This window comes from Macrobrachium nipponense, chromosome 21 (assembly GCF_015104395.2).
Source record: "Macrobrachium nipponense isolate FS-2020 chromosome 21, ASM1510439v2, whole genome shotgun sequence".
Classification (NCBI taxonomy): domain Eukaryota; kingdom Metazoa; phylum Arthropoda; class Malacostraca; order Decapoda; family Palaemonidae; genus Macrobrachium; species Macrobrachium nipponense.
Window position 1 is genome coordinate 37,551,455 of NC_087212.1, and position 17,500 is coordinate 37,568,954.

The 17,500-nt window shown below is 39.3% G+C and overlaps 1 long non-coding RNA gene across 15 annotated transcripts in view; it reads right to left on the reverse strand.

Moving 5' to 3' along the window:
* Positions 1-17,500, reverse strand: part of LOC135197940 (uncharacterized) — a 463,394-nt gene that overhangs the window by 223,265 nt on the left and 222,629 nt on the right. The window contains exon 1 of one of the 15 annotated variants that reach the window (XR_010310698.1): positions 9,831-10,558. The exons of the other annotated variants lie outside the window; for them this stretch is intronic. This is a non-coding gene — a long non-coding RNA (uncharacterized LOC135197940). Of the gene's footprint in view, positions 1-9,830; positions 10,559-17,500 lie in introns of those variants that run through there. 15 annotated transcript variants of the gene reach the window in all.

Sequence of the window (17,500 nt, forward strand, 5' to 3'; positions counted from 1 at the left end):
AAATACCTACCATCATAAATAAGGGGAGAGAGAGAGAGAGAGAGAGAGAGAGAGAGAGAGAGAAGACCTTTAGACCGATCGATCAAATCAGCGTCTTACGCCAAAAACTAACCGCCCGTTTCCTGAAGACAGTTTTATATCTTGAGGGAATTAAAGCCAAACACATTCCCGAAGATGAGCAACGGGAAAGGGGAATTATTTATTCTTTCGCTTCGTGAATCATCTCTGTCGCCGCTGTTCAACACAAAGGTCTACCTTTTCTTTCGTTCGATACGTCACAGCAAACTCCTGTGCTGCTCATTTTTACTCCTTCCTGCTATCTGCTCCTACTGTTGCCGCTTCTGCCGCTGCTGCTGTAGCTTCTCACTGCTGTTTAGCCCCGAGGATCTTTCCGCACTGCAGCTTCCTCCTTGCTCCAAAGGCGCCGCGGGAGGGGGACTTCGTAGTTCACCAATGAAGTGTTCTTTCAACCGTGATTCCACAACGGAGACTTTAGGATAACACCCGAAGGGGGACACATTCTCCAACAAAAATAGAGAAAGGGCGAGCGATTGAAATTCTCGGCTGGATGTCCTCCTCGCATCTTCTACCGATTCCAAAGCATTCCCAAGGTCATGGCTGCTGCGTTACGTGTGCTTGCGTGCAAGGATGCTGGTGTGACTGGTGGGGGGAAACTAATGTTGTCCTTGTGATGAAGGTTCTAGTCAGGCCAATTAAAGTAATTGGAAGAAGAACGACAAGCAGCCTTAGAATAATGGACTGATTCTGAATGATTAAGAATGGGAACAGTCAATGTCTGAGCATTATTTAATACACGTGCATGCGCAGGTACATTTATGCATGTATGTATGTGTATGTATATATATACATACACAACTTCACAACCACTTTAAACACGCACCTACACGAAAGCCTCATGACTAACTTCTATTCCTCCGCTTTTAAAAACTTCCTACATTTAAAAGGACTTTTATTTCTACCACCTCAGTCATTTAATCATTCCAAGAACTAGTAGGGCGCCCTCCTCCTCCTCCTTTCTCTCTAATACATAGGTTTATCTCTCTCTCTCTCTCTCTCTCTCTCTCTCTCTCTCTCTCTCTCTCTCTCTCTCTAATATATTATATATCTTAATATATATATTATATATATATATATATTATACATATATATATATTATATATAATATATATTAGTATATATATATATATATAAATATTATATATATATATATATATAAAGGGCTTTTTTTGGGGGGGGGCCACGCAATGGAATTTTTTTTCCTTCGTGGCAAAAAAACCTTTATTTATACATAACATCACGTTTTATATACTTCGTAAATTCAAGTTTTATTCCATATATATATATATCTATAGTAATATATTAATATATTAATAATTTTTCTTTATTTTTAAAAAAACAAAAAAAAAAATAGTAATTTTATAGATACTATGATTATTATTAGTGTGTATACCAGAGGTATATATAATGAACTACTTATATACAAATATTAAAATATAATAATATAAATATATATTATAATTTTATATATTAGACGCTATAATATATATGTGTGTGTATACAGTATATATCTAACTAAATATATATCAAAATATATATATATATATATATATATATATATATATAGGTATATATATATATATACGTACTCTGCACCCACAAAAAAACACACACACACACACACACACTATATATATATATATATATATATATATATATATCTATATATATGTAGGCATATTGTATGTGTTATGGAGGGAATCCTCTCATCTTTAATTTTTGAATAATTTCCAAGCTTATAAGTTTTGAATGAGTGTTGGAATATCATTCTGTAGAGTTCAAATGAATTTTCTTTACCCGCACGAACTAGGTTAAGATCACGTGACACGAAAGGCGCTCCCCTCCCGAAGAAGAGCAGAATTTCCAAGACATTAAAACCGAATTAAAAAAAAGACTAGAAATGGAACGGAAACACACCAAGACTCCTTCCCAGGATAACGGAGCGACACTTTGTCACACACAAACCCGACTTCGGCCACGACGGGAAACATAATCATATGCAAATAAATATTCAGCCATTAGCGTTTTATTGAGGCATAAGACCAGAGAAGACCCCTAATCATCCAAAAGAACAGCCACTAAAGTTGAAAAAAAGCAAGGAAAAAATTCTCCAGTGCTATTCGGTCAAAGGTTACTTCTCCGAGTTAATCGCATAATGTGTGTTTTAACAGAGGGTTGGCTGTAGCCCCGGGGAAACAAAGAGGGGCCCATACCTGTGACACGGACAGGAGAGGGGGTACCGACCCCCTAACGGCAGGAGAGGACCCCTAACTCCTCCGGAAGACGGATGGGAGGGAAGGATCCTTATGGCGGATCACGATTATCATTCTACAAGACAATAAAGTAGAACATACCGACATCTTCTTTCATAAGAGAAAAATGAAATAAAATAAACAACCACAATAATGTCTTTATTAAACAAATTAATATGGCCTTGTTCAGTTTTCATACATATGTTATCTTTGCAAACGTAATAATTCTGATTTTTTTCAGCTATACTCTTTATCTTTAAGCAACAGCAAAGCATCAAAATTTTTTCTTTAATTTATATGAAATCAAATCCGAAGAAGCAAAGAACAAACGAGAAAGTGTCCTAAGGGAAGAAGGATCAAAATGAATGAATGAGCCTCGATACTACTTGCGAACGCACTAATATAAGTGTGTATCCGAATTCAAAGCCCTTACTGCAGTCATGCACCGGAAGTTGGATTTCCAAGCCAGTCAACACTGGCCCCTTGAGGACGGAGGGGGAGACTCCATACGAAAGGCACCAAGCCGGCAGGGCTAGATGTCTGCATGCTCGCAGTTCCCCCATGAAGGACATTAAACAGATGAGTGACGGTGCAGGGTTACTAGTTTAAGAAGTTATACAGTCATCAGACGAAATCTGAGCCAATTTTGGCTGGATATTCTGCAGCCACACAGAATAGTAAGAATGAAAATGCTTTCTCTTCTTGTTGTTATTCAAAGTAAATAAATCTAGAGTTTGATGGTCATATATTTAGTTTGCTGGTCCTATATTTATAGAAATTACACAAAAGTTGCAAATAGTCATTACATAAACGAAAATATGAAAATAATATACAGAAGAAGTAATAAAAACAAAAGGGCCAATACCGAGCACAATGTTTCTTTAAGTTTTATAGAAACAGCAGGAAAATCCCCAGAATGACCAGAGCAGTTATACCACTTCCAAAAACTATAACATTTCATTTTGAACTAAAAGCTTCCACATACTATTTTGAAAAGGCGTATAACACGAAATACATAAAAATGAACTACCCAAAAATGAACTTCATTGTTTGTCATCACTGACTTTCAATATCATCTGAAGTGACTCATGACTCATTTAATAACAATCAAAATTACCGCTATCTAAGAATGATCTAACCCTAAATACACCAAGGTCATATTCCCAAGGAACAGAAAAAAAAAATTAAATTCCCTTTCGAATGCCTCACTAACAACCACTTCAACTCCAAAATGGACTTCTTACAATGTTAAAACTGACAAGAACGCGTCATCGGACGGAACAGGAGACGGGGAAGGAAGGGTATCCAGACGCTGGTTAAAAGACCGGATTTGTACCAATGAGTCCTCCCACGCGTGCCTCTCTCTCTCTCTCTCTCTCTCTCTCTCTCTCTCTCTCTCTCTCTCTCTCTCTCTTACCTTGTACGTGCTGTCTGGCACACCTTGGTGAAGCAATGTCGGATCGCTCCGCTCCAATCGTAAACATCACCGTAAAACAATGTCCTCGCATCCGGACATTTCCGCTTACTGATGAGTAAATTCTCCAGTATTTCCCCTCTTGCTATGAATGTGGCCCACCAGGAGGGAGGAGGAGGAGGAGGAGGAGGAGGAGGAGGAGGGGAGGAGGAGGAGGAGGAGGAGGAGGAACGCTGCTCGGTGAAGAAAGAAGAGGAAAATATGTTCGAGGCATCGAGATACGACACCTCCTTCGCCCTCACACACAAATAAAAATCTATACATACTGAAGAGAGAGAGAGAGAGAGAGAGAGAGAGAGAGAGAGAGAGATTCCTCTTTGCAAACAGCTCTGGGTTAAGGTTTCCCGCAGTGCCTCAAGGACTTATCTCACAAATAGTGCTCGGGTGCTCCTTGTTGATCTTGTCTGTCAGGGAATGCGGTGGTGATCTTATTCATGCTTTTTTCTTCGAGTGATGATGAGGAAAATGATGTCTTTTTATTGAATGCTATACTGCAAGACTATAAGACACTACTTTAAATAGCAATTCTATCTCCTCCGCAATTATTCCTGCCATTTTCTCTGCTTATAATTGCGATTATTATCACCATTATACAACTATTTCTTTTTCCTACACTGCCTGGGGCAGGAACATCTTCTCCATCGTCCCTGTATCTTTATTGATATCTTTCTTCCCCCAAGGTTATTTGCTTCATTACTGATCTCGTTAAGGGAGAATAACTAATCAAGCATTTTTGTCTCCCAATTATTTATCATAAAGAATTATGATCGCTCCAATTAAGGAACATGTTCCCCGTTATCTACCTTTTCCTTTCCACTCTCTCCGGTTGCCGGCGGTGGATCCACGATAGAATTTTTGTGAAGTTTTCATAACAAGTCTCTAATCATTTTGGGAAACATCACGGACGTCGTTACGAGTTTCGTCTGAAATGGCAATGGTGCACTTGATTATGATTCCCAAGTGTCATTCATGTACGAACTATTAACGCGAAGAAAGTGAGAAACGATACTCGTCAACTCGTGCGTACTCGCCTCTCTCTCTCTCTCTCTCTCTCTCTCTCTCTCTCTCTCTCTCTCTCTCTCTCTCTCTCTCTCTTCCTTCTTTGGTTTGGAAGTCATGTTTCGGAGGGGAAGGAACACGATCATTCTCGTCGGTGCTTTTGTCATACTTAATGAACAAAAACCATTTACTACCCATGAATCAACGTCTTCATTTATATTCTAATTACAAGTACTGAGGGACTTGCAGCTTCCTCCTTCAGTACCAAAAGACTGACATGACAAGGAAGGTGTCATCTCCCCATTATGGAATCGGTTCCTCCTCTTCGTGAATGCAAGCGCCGAGTTACTGGACACTGGACTTGATCAAAGCTGCTACTAATGAGTTCAAGATTGCATGAAATTTTACGCATTTTCAACGACATATGCTTCAGGTCATCTTGAATACTCAGCATCATTTACACTTAGTCAAAAGATATCTCAAAACGACAAACTTATTCACTAAAAAAACTTTAACTAACTTGATAAACTTCTTTCGGCAACAATGTGTGTGAAGTGTAGGTAAACTTCAGGGGCTTCTATTTTCTAGAGAGAGAGAGAGAGAGAGAGAGAGAGAGAGAGAGAGAGAGAGAGAGAGAGAGAGAGAGAGAGAGAGAGCAGTAGTAGTAGTAGTAGTAGTTTAGTTCCGATTTCAATGAAAGTGAAAGTTTCCAGCAGAAATATTTCTTATGTCTAACTTATGTAGACACAAAGAGGTCCTGCATTCCAATATCATAAAATGTTGAAATAACATTAATCTGTAATGATTAACTTCAAAAGAGTATCTCACAAATGCCTCCCGAATCAACAGACCTATTCGCATGTCGCTGTGAAACAATCAAGTTACATTTAGTCGTTAAATAATTGTTTATTTTCTCTAGCACGGTACTGAAACTATCTCTTGTTATCAACAGAGGAGGTTTGAATATGATATATGAAGTATTATCATCTTAATACGCTTGGTAGGCTACAAACAATGTTTGCATTTAATCTTGCTAAAATGTTGACAAGCAGAAGCATCCTCTGCTGCCCACAAATTTCGTTAAATCGTGCCTTAGAAAATGCACATTCAAAGTCAAAATGGCCCAGGGGTTTGAGAGGATGTCCTCATGATCGAAATTAAAACAATGTCATTTTTATCCCCTATTTTTTGACCACCACTTATAGAGATTTCGATTTGGTGCATGGTGTTTAGTTCGACAATCCAGCACGCTCCAAAACAGCAGTTTATAATAACTGAACTTTTTTTACACCCTCAAAGACAACAAAAAACTTACTTAGTGGAGATGGCTTCATCAGCAAGAAAATAAAAGGTTAACAATTTCTCTGGTGATGTGCCATGGACGAACGAGAGTATATAAAAGAATGTTAAGGTCATTCTAGAATACAAAAAACTGATATCTATGTCTCTAACTATCGACAACATGAACCATTTCATATGCGTATGTATGTTCATAATACATATATAATGCATAAATACATATATACATATATATATATATATATAAAACACAAAAATATAAATCCTTTATGGATGCCTCAACAATAAAGAAAAAACCTGCAAGGCTACCAGGGCACCTGGAGAGGCGGGACGCCCCGGCAAGGCGCGAGAGTTCGAAGGTCTTGCATAAGGCACCCAAACGGGCCTAGCCCCAAGCAGTATTCTAAGAGACTGCTGATTTATACGTCATTTTACTGCAGTCATTGAAGATTATATGCCTCCCAGTGACTTTCGGGAGTAAGGTGATACACTGTTCCGTGCATATGAAGTCTGTCTGGACGCATTTTTACCCATTCATGAAAACAGATTAGTTTGGATTTACCTGAGATTGGTAGGTGACATTCCAACTCCCCTTCCAATCAAAATAATATTAGCAAATTGATAATTAAATGAACAAGTTTAACCGAAATTAAATAAAAGTCTACTTCTTCATATAAAAATAACATCAGCAATTAATTAAATGAACAAGTTTTATCGATTTGAAATTACAGCCAATGTCTCATTTATTGTTTTTTGTCTATTAACTACAGAAAGTTGCACTTTGTAATGTCGGTTCTCGCCCTACCTTTAAGTAATATGAACAAAAATAGTTATCATATTAAGGAAAAGCAAAAAGTATACCTTCCAAATACCTTCAAACTTAATGAAGGTAAGGACTGGGAGGAGGGTATTTACAATCAGGTGTGTGTGTGTGTGTGTGTGCGTGCGTTTCAGGATGCTTCATAAAAACAAAAATGAGTATCATTTAATCAGCAGTGGAGCTTTTTGACCAAACGAAGCATATTCATTAACAAACAGCCAAGCAAAGCCGGTTTTCTGAACACCAACTGACTTGAATTGAGGAGCGTTCGTTCTACCTAAACCTACCGTTCATTCTAACAATGTCTATTCTATCCTTGCATTCTAATTTAATCTAAGGTATTTAAATTTTCATTCTATGTTAACGTAAAGTTTATTCTACCCTAACCTGAGCATCATTCTACCAGGGTCACTCTATCCTACCTTGCGCTCAATTCTACATTTTCATTGTAATTTAACCTTAGTTCATTCTAAAATGCCATTTTACGTTCATCTTACGATCATTCTACGTAAATCTGGCATTCGTTTTACCTAATTCAAAGCAACAAAGAGATCACGGTCTCTGACCAAGATCCCTCCTAGTTACCTGTGAAGGTCATCTACTGAGCTGGAAGCAGCTAAAAGCAGGAACTTGAAACCTTGCTCCTTCACTCATCAGCCTCAAGAAGAAGAAGAAGAAGAAGAAGAAGAAGAAAACTCATATTCAACAATATTCATGGATGCGGTTGAGATTCCTAATCCACATACCCCCCACAAACTAAAAAAAAAATTAAGGTCCAGTACCAATATCAATCCCAAACGAACGTGTTGCATGGCGGACACCAACTTGGTCAGTTTAAATAAATCGAAACATAAATAGCAAGAAAACAAACACAGAGAGAGAGAGAGAGAGAGAGAGAGAGAGAGAGAGAGAGAGAGAGAGAGAGAGAGATGGCTCTTGACAACGAGCCAAGAGTTAATCAGTGACTCACATCGTGGCCTTTGTTTAGTTGTAAAAGAGAAGGTCAGTTTCGAGTAAAATTTATTAAATGATTACGACCTAGTAAAAATCCCTTTTAAATGGCTTATGCAATGTAATACACACTGAAGAAGATGCACAGCACGGATCTGGTGCCTTAGCGGCTATACACGTTGATCATGAATACCTCATAGACGGCATACTTACGTGCAAGAGTGAAATGCAAAAACCAATTAGTTTATATATATATATATATATAAATATATATATATATATATATATATATGTGTGTGTGTGTGTGTGTGTGTGTATACTTATAGTATATGTACACACACACACACACACACACACACATATATATATATATATATATATATATATATATATATATATATATCTTTGTATTTGAGCATAAAAAACACCTCTCTCTCTCTCTCTCTCTCTCTCTCTCTCGTCTCTCTCTCTTCTCTCTCTATCTCTCCTCTCCCTCTCTCTCTCTCTCTCTATATATATATATATATATATATTATATATATATTATTTTTATATATAGTATATATATATATATATATATATATGTGTGTGTGTATGTGTGTATGTTATGTATGTATTGCATGTATGTATGTTTGGTAGGGTAATTTTTCTCAATTTGAAGAAAAATAAATAAATAAATAAATAAATAAATAAATAAAGTATCATTTGAACAAGAGCAGAATGAGGCACAAGGGATAGGTAGCAAGGAAAAAAAAGACTTCACGAAAACATATGTGGAAGAATAAAAGGAAAATACGGCAAGAATGAAAAACCTTCGGATGGATGTACTAGATGGAGGAGGAGGAGGATAAAAGAGTGAAGTTCCGAAGAAAGGAGACAAGACGACCAAAGAATTTAGTAACCAAACAAACAGGAAAAGAATAAACTTAGTCTGCTGTGACTGAGAGTATCTGAATCATTTTCAAAAAGGAACAATGAGTGCCAAAGGCAGAGTTCATTGCAGCGGATCTATCCCCACTGGCATATGTTACAAGCACAGTGTTACTTTAACCTGGCACCTTTAAGGTAGTAAAGGGAAAAAAGAAAAAAAAACTGAGCTGGGGGAAGGGGGAGAGGGAGAGCGGAGTGAGAAACAATTCGCGATGGAGTTTACCTGACGTGCTATTAGTGCGTGCAAGAATAATAGTACCACTAAAGGAAAAACACATTAAGAGATATGTAGAATTAGCAACCACACAAAATTCTTATTGATCCTTAGGAAGCCCTTCCAGTGAGTGAGAGTGTGAGTGAGTCTGTGTGCGTGTGTGTGTGCGATCGTCTATAAATAGTTGTGACGTAATCTCCACATATCGCGTAACAAGGAGTATCGCAACGATGCAAAGGTACACTATGCTGCCCCGAGATCAACGATGGGATAAATACGTGTTAAAGACGGGGTAAAAATGTGCAGGAGATATGGCCTGGCTTAGCTCAGCAATCCCCCCCCCCCCCCCCCCCCCCCCCCCACACTATCCAATCCTACCCCACCCCACACCCTCCTCTCTCTCTCTCTCTCTCTCTCTCTCTCTCTCTCTCTCTCTCTCTCTTTTACAAAGTCCTCTGTAACCTTGCATGAAGAAAATGCAATAATACCAATATAAGCATGTGGACAATTCCGAAAATAGAATCATTCCGATATAAACGGCACAGCAAGTTAAATGCATTATGACTTATGTCAACATATACTAACACATACTGTACACAAGAACAATCGTATACGTCCTTTGCAAAAGCATGGTCATTGATAAACAAAAAATAGAAGGACGTTAACAAATGAAATTTATTCAGTACAAATTATCGTCTACAGAGTCACTGCAAAACCAAATGTGCTACACCGAAAGCAACGATGTTTTCATTATTGATTTAAGAGGACAAAGCAACAAAAAGCCGAAGAGATACAAAACTCTGGTTTAGTTACCGTTTGGGATGGTTGCCTTGGTGATGATAAGTGTGGTAGGCGGCTGGTGGTGAGCAGCAGCAGCAGCAGCAGCAGCAGTAGTAGTGGTGGTGGTAGTGGTAGTGGTAGTGGTGGTGGTGGTAGTGGTGATGATGGTAGAGGTTTGTGGTGGTGGAAGGAGCGCTGAAGGTTGCAGCTGGAGTTTATATATATATTCAGGGTCAGCCAGGCATCGAGGGAGTGCAGTCGAACATCCACCGTAGCCGAAACTTTTCGGTCGAATTCTGAGTTCGAGGTCATTCTCCGCAGAATATTAAAAGATAAAAAAAAAAGAAAAAAATATATAAAAAAAATCCGCCATCGTGAAATATTTCGAATCAAATCCGAAACTCAACTCTGCGACGTCTTCCTCATTTCCATCAGAAGTGAGCGACGGAGGAGATTTGAAAATGTGATCTCAGGTGAAAAAAGGAACATCCAACAAATCACTCGCGGACTCCACCAAGGGCCCCAGTGGCCAGTGGGCGGACATGGGTGGAGGTGTGTACCCACTCACTACGCAACACATTCAACGCAACGCCCACGCCCACCTTTTCGCATGCCAGTCTGCCTCTCTCTCTCTTCCTGCCTCTTCCTTTCTTTCCTTCTCTCACTCGCTTACTCACTAACAGCACTTTCTAATCACGGGAGGGAGAGGCCTCAAGCACCCGGTCCTTCGTCGCCATGGCTCTCCTCCTCCTCCTCCTCCTCCTCCTCCTCCTCCTCCTCCTCCACTCCTCCTCCTCCTCCTCCTCCTCCACAGCGAACGAACACATCCCGCAGGACAGTCAGACACATTCCACGTATTTTCAAGTATAATCGAACCATTGTCGCACCTTCACTTTCAGTCGCTGGATCGCTCGCTGGTGTTGCCGCGGCCTTCCCCGATACTGCGGCAAGGCACTGCCCGCTGGAGGCGCTGACGGGATGCTCTCCCTCACTGGCCATCCCACCGAATGCAAAGTTGCAGTGCCAAGAAATCGAAGCGCTCCCGAGTGTCTTCGACCTGACCTGCTGACCCTACCGTGAGCAATATGGGTCATTTGGAGGAATATGAGTGATCTGTACAGAAGAGAAGTGTGGACGAGGAGACCGCCCTGCCCCGCCGGTGCTCTGCGCCAGAATACCACGCTGGCCGGCTGCATGTTAGGCTGAGGGGGTGCTGCTGCCCGGGTCTTCGCCTCTCTTTATGCAAAACTACAGAATGAGATACAGCAGCGCCTCCGATTAGCAATGGAAATGAGTACCTCTTGGAATAGTCATGCACCTTCTTCATATTTCATTCTTACCACGTCCGCCGCTTCTCTCAATGTGTCTCAGCGCTTCGTCCAACCTCGCCCGGAATTTCGACTTTGGGCCGCGCGAGCATAGAGGTGAATGTCAACAGGCGCGCCGAGTGACTCCTTCTGACCAGGGACGAAGGGCTGTGAGGCTGAATCCCGTTATAACCCTATGGAGCAGCATACAGATCAGTTCTGAATGGGGGAGATACCGAGGACAGTGGATTGCTTCCTGCAGGACAGGCGACGGATAGATAGAACGAGCGAAGGCCCTTTCTACGACCTGGCTCGAATTGATTCCTGCGCCCCCATAGGCCTTCAACAAACGCTAGCACGTCAACGCCTCGCCCTCCGACAAATGAACTGACTGACGGAGGAGACGTCGACGGTCCTCTTGGCCTGCGTCAGATATGATAATGGGCTGACAAAAGCCGCCTCTGCTGCTTCCTTCACTTGCTAACGCGTCTCGAAGCATTGCTTGCCAGGAACCATCAGCAGAGGCAATCAATATTAAAGGCGAGAGCGAGGGAGGGCGCCGGGGCTGGGAAGAGGGGCTCTGGGATGTGCATAATATTTACATTAATGAGCGCCGGCCACCCTAGGACCTAAACCCGCAACAATGGCAGGTCACGTGCTCAGTATCAACACCAACCGAGGATTAACTCTCCTCACTTGCACAAGGGGAGAGGAGGAGGAGGAGGAGGAGGAGGAGGAGGAGGAGGAGGAGGAGGAGGAAGCGGAGGAGGAGGAAGAGGAAGCGGAGGAGAGAAGAAAAGTAAGAACGGAGGATATTTATGCACGAGAGAGAGAGAGAGAGAGAGAGAGAGAGAGAGAGAGAGAGAGAGAGAGAGAGACTTTAAAGGGGTTTATGACTCGGACAGAAACTTGAGGAGGTCACACAATTCAACAGTTTGTGACAAACAAACAAACAATGTGACTATTTGTACAAAGAAGAGAAGTATAAAAAAATTATTAAATATAAGTACACATACTGAAAGAGAGAGAGAGAGAGAGAGAGAGAGAGAGAGAGAGCGACGAGAGAGAGGAGAGGATTGAATGATCAATGCTATATCAAGATACACTATAGAAACAGTACCTAACAACAAAAGCGAAATAAAAACTGCTCCTATGGAGAAAGCAGATCAGGTTTTGATTCTTCGGAAAGACTGTATGGCATACAAATAAACAACTGGAACAATAACACTCACAAATATGAACTGAAAGGGTGAATGAACTCTGTGTTGGGGGCGGGGGTGAGGGGTATAGGATATTTTTTGGTGTATTCTACAACGAACTACAGCCAACAACTGGCAAGTACACATCATACAGTCACATACAGATACACAGCAGCTACACCAGAAAATATGTAAATGAGATGGTTATTTTCAGTATGATTTATATGGCAGAGGCGAAACGCTACATCACACAGGAAGGAAAGGGGGGGATATGTATGTTCGAGGAGCAGGCTGTCGCTGCTTTGACTTTTATTCGCAGGACTTTGATAGTTCTCTTCGATCAAAGAAGCTAAAGCTTCAAGCTTATACATTAACCATTTAAATGATTAGCCTTAAATGATTACCAGTAATCGGTTTTCTTTTCTGTATCATGTACTTAGGAGAGAGACACGGATTACAAAAACAGTTTAACCGACTGAACCAGACAATTATTGACAACTCCCTAAACTGACTGAACCAGAAAAAACTTACTTAAATTCATGGCATAAGATTCAACATCTAAAAACTATTAGACGTAAGTCATAGCAGTTAGGAAATTCGTCTTCATGGTCCCGAGTTACTGTAATTTCATGATACCGCATAATACAAACTTTCAGTGAGTTTTTGACATTCGACCTAATGACCCAAATGAACAGAATCAGGGACTGTTATATAACAGAGTCGAGACAGGGAGTACCGGTGCTAGGGACGTTACGTACCGTACCGAAGCACGGACAAAAGTATCTTCTCTTTGTAAACTTATATAGGTAGCAAAGGTGACAAAGGCTGGTCCAGGGCTATTGCCGGTCTATGTAACCGTAGAGTTTATTATTTGTAGATTACTGGTATTACAAACAGTAAAAACATATGGATGCAAATTGCCTTTTATATTATCATTATTACTATTATACAGAATGTGTCAACACTTAGCAGGGACAAGGATACTAACTTGTGAAAAAATATAAGTTGAGAAATTATAATAAAACATGAATCGACACTACAAAAATCCAAAAAGCATAAATACTTGCATACATGATCTTAAAAAAGAAACAAGGAATTTTAGTAATAAAGACAAATATATACAATGAATGTATGATCAACCAAATTCTCGATGTTGACTTAGCACCAACCACTGTCCAACATTTTCTCAAGCATGTTTGTACCCATACCAAGCCTATTTGTCCTCTAAGTAAATCCTCCTTTCAGCTTCGTGCTGATGTAATCGTTGAATCTATGATAAGCGGATTAGCTTATTCATATATGATTCATTTGCTGATGATTTTACAGCCATTGCCAAGGAAGAAATTCTCCTATTTTACCTCCTTGCTCAAGGCTCTCAGAAGCCAAAATAGATCTTTATAACTTGAAATCTAGATTTTTTACACGATACAACAAAATGTGTGGCCATACTGTTTTTCTGTTTATAACCGAGTCCACATATAATAAGCTCCACGTGTAACAGGTTAATACAGGGGGCTACAGCCCCAGAATGACTCTTCTCAAAAGTTAGTACAAAATCATACACTAGATATAAGAAAACTCGGATAATGAAATTACTTTAAAGTTTATTTGGGCAGTCGACAAAATTTTGTGACCCATACAAACTATCTGCCACATGAGTTCACAAAATTTATACGACAGACTATTTGTCACTTCAGCTGCCATATTTTATGAGCAGAGACTAATTGACGCTGCAGATGACAAAAGTTCTTTGAAACAAGAGACTTTTTGCAACTGCAATTGGCAAAATTTCATGACGCAAACAGACTATTTGCCACATTGGTTAGCTAAATTTTATGACAAACATTTTGCGACTGCAATCGGCAAAACTTCGGATGCCAAAGATACCTCATTTGGCTCTGCAGTCGACAGAACCTTATGAGTAAACAGAGGCTTTACTATTTGCCCCTCTAGTCAAAAAAACCTCAAGATGCAAACAAACACGTGTTTGCAACTGCAGTCGACAGTCTTGCTTGTGAAAAAAAAAAAAAAAGATTTCTGCCACTGCAGTCGACAAAATCGTTTGATGCTAACACCTCTGAGACTATTTGGAAAATGCAGTTGAGAAAATCAATTGTGACGCTAACAGAAACTATTTGCCACTGCAATCGACAAAACTTGATGTCGAAAAAAGAGAATATTTGCCACTACAGTCGACAAAAGTTTGGTGAAGCTAACAGAAGCTATTTACCAAAAAATTTGATAAAGTTCTGGAAAAAAAAACATTAACAACAGTCAACAGGATCTCATGCCGTAAAGAGCAATAATTTAACATTTCCGAAAACTCCATATGTGAAGGTTCACGGAATTTCGGGCACCTTATCAACCACATACTCAACCAGACAATATGAGATTAACTATGTTTATTTCTCCATTTCTTTTGAAATGACTGATAGGATGATATTCTCCTTTTCTGTAATGATGCAATGCATGACACTAGTATAATCATTCAAGCAACGGTAATAACGAAACTTTCCTTACCCATAGGAGCTTTCACTGTATGTTCAAAGTGACCCGAACAACTTATAAAAATACACCTGTGACCCATACTCCCGTCAGTCTAGACTTATGAATGTTCAATACTTGACCAATCCAAAGCATACTGCATTTTTTGTCGACTATCAGATTGTGCTACATGTACTTACTATGAAATACTACACAGAAATATTATCAAACTATTTATCAGGGGAATTATAATTAACAGGACATTTTGTTGACTCTGCACTCAACAGACACATGGGTATTCACAGATGGTCGAAGAACAACTCAATTTCAGACACCGAGAAGACTTGACTGAATTTTGAATTGTATTCAAACAGTTAATAAAACCAGAGTATATAAATGCCATTGAGAAATTAGGACTTCAGCGTCATTTATGTTATAAAAATAAATTTTTTACATAAGTATCTATCTTTGAAACAATTATTCTCACAGATGAAAAAACTTCATTCGTTCTGATAAACTCTTAAGGTCAACATTATTCAACATGTTTAAAGTAGAAAACAAAAGTAAGGAACTGCATTAAAAAATGACAAAGTCTGTAAACTCTCATTACACTGAAGGTATCAACATCCTAGAGGTAAGTCATAACATTACTTATTTATAAATTGGTCTATATGCATTCAGCATACACACATGAAATTCAGATTTCTATCGGGTCAGTGGCATAATTTCAATGTTACAACTAGTCATATGTAAATATGTAACATTGTCTTGTAACACTGTCAGATTATTCTTTCAGTCTCGAAAAAAAGAAAATAATATTTTTATTGAAATCTTCCCTTTACTTCCCTTCGCTGATCGCGTGGAACCAATTGGAGTAGTTTTTCATTGTTTATTCGAAGATCAAACCGCTAGAGTCAACAAAATGGGAGGGAGTCTAAAATATCTGCCATTAAAATCTACTTGCAAAACTGTTCTGCTCTGTTTTCGTATTTGTTTTGTATATCTAAAATCTGGCTATGAAACAGCAGGCTACCAAAAAAGATATATATACACACACACACACACACACACATATATATATATATATATATATATATATATATATATATATATATATATATATATATATATACATATATATATATGAGAAGAGGAGGCTGCTATCCATAGAACTTTCTAATACTGATCACAACCACCGCAATTGTTTAACTACAAGGTACTACGTTCACTGCTTGCGTCAACAGAGGCACAGTAGATTTTTAGCGGGGTTTACCAGTCTGCCTGTCTTCACGCAGGAGTCGAACCTGTGACCTCTTGCTTGGTAGGCGAGAACGGTGCCAATTACACCGCGAGGCCCATCCATACGAGCTCTCTCTCTCTCTCAAATATATATATATATATATATATATATATATATATATATATATATATATATATACTATATATATACATACACACAATTTACACCACCCCACACACACACATATACGTATAAATACACCCAGTTTTTATGCGTATCCCAGTACCACAATTCCAAATTACCAACCTTTACATAATAATGTACACGCACATCACCGTACCCATTACAGCAACCAGCACACAGGCGCCTTTCATGCAAATCACTTCCTGAAGGAACTTTTAAAACAACGAAAATAAAAAAAGCCCACCTGAGCTCGATCCGAGGCAAGAACAAGACGTTGCATATCCATTCGTATCGAATTCAAGTGACAATATAATCATCACTTCGATGAAGCATCAAATCGAAAAAAACTTGCAGGACGAGTCGTCTTCACGCTGTGCGTCCGTGTTGAATATACATTCGGCATTCATTTTACATTATAATGATATTAATCCCCCCGTGCATTTATCTCGGCAATGCATATTATTCAGATGTTAAAGACTTAATGGAAGCGCAGTTGTGACTGAGTGATTGACTGTCTGACATTGATGGACGACTGGTAAATTCTATTATTCAGCACGTGCACAATTTACGAGTTCTCTCTCTCTCTCTCTCTCTCTCTCTCTCTCTCTCTCTCTCTCTCTCTCTTTGGTACATTACGATGCTGCAAGATTAACAGGCATACAAACGTTCGATTCAATGACTGCGAAGCGGTGGAGAAGTCCCTCCTCTCCTTTTACCAGGCGGTAAAACGGACTCACTGAAGTCCTATCATTGCAGGGTTCACTTGAAGTATGTCTCACATTGCACCAAATGATCGCTTGGAGCCACGGATAACCACAGGGGCTAAAATGATGAATGAATGATGGACGGCCAAAAGACGGAAAGATATCAATAATAAATAATAATCTCGTTCATACACCACCTAGTGCAGGGATGATAGATTTTGCAGTCAGAGTTTATTAAGCGATAGGTAGCTGCAACTGAAAACCACCTTCAAGACATATTAGCATATGGATCTTAGGAATGATAGAGAACACTGAACTTATATCTTTCATACCTGCAGTTACCTTTACAATACATTGAACTGATTTATACAAAGTAATGTAATGTATATATATATGTATATATATTTTACACACACACTATATAATATATAACAAGGTTGTTCTTCTTAGATTAGCCCTTCAGAGCATGGTTCTGGACAACAAAGTAGTCCCAGTTCCAAGCACTAAATTCACGGCTTAGGTCAACGGGATGGCTTTTTAATGGAGTGTGTTTACCCATCAATCCTTGCCCAGGAATCGAACATAG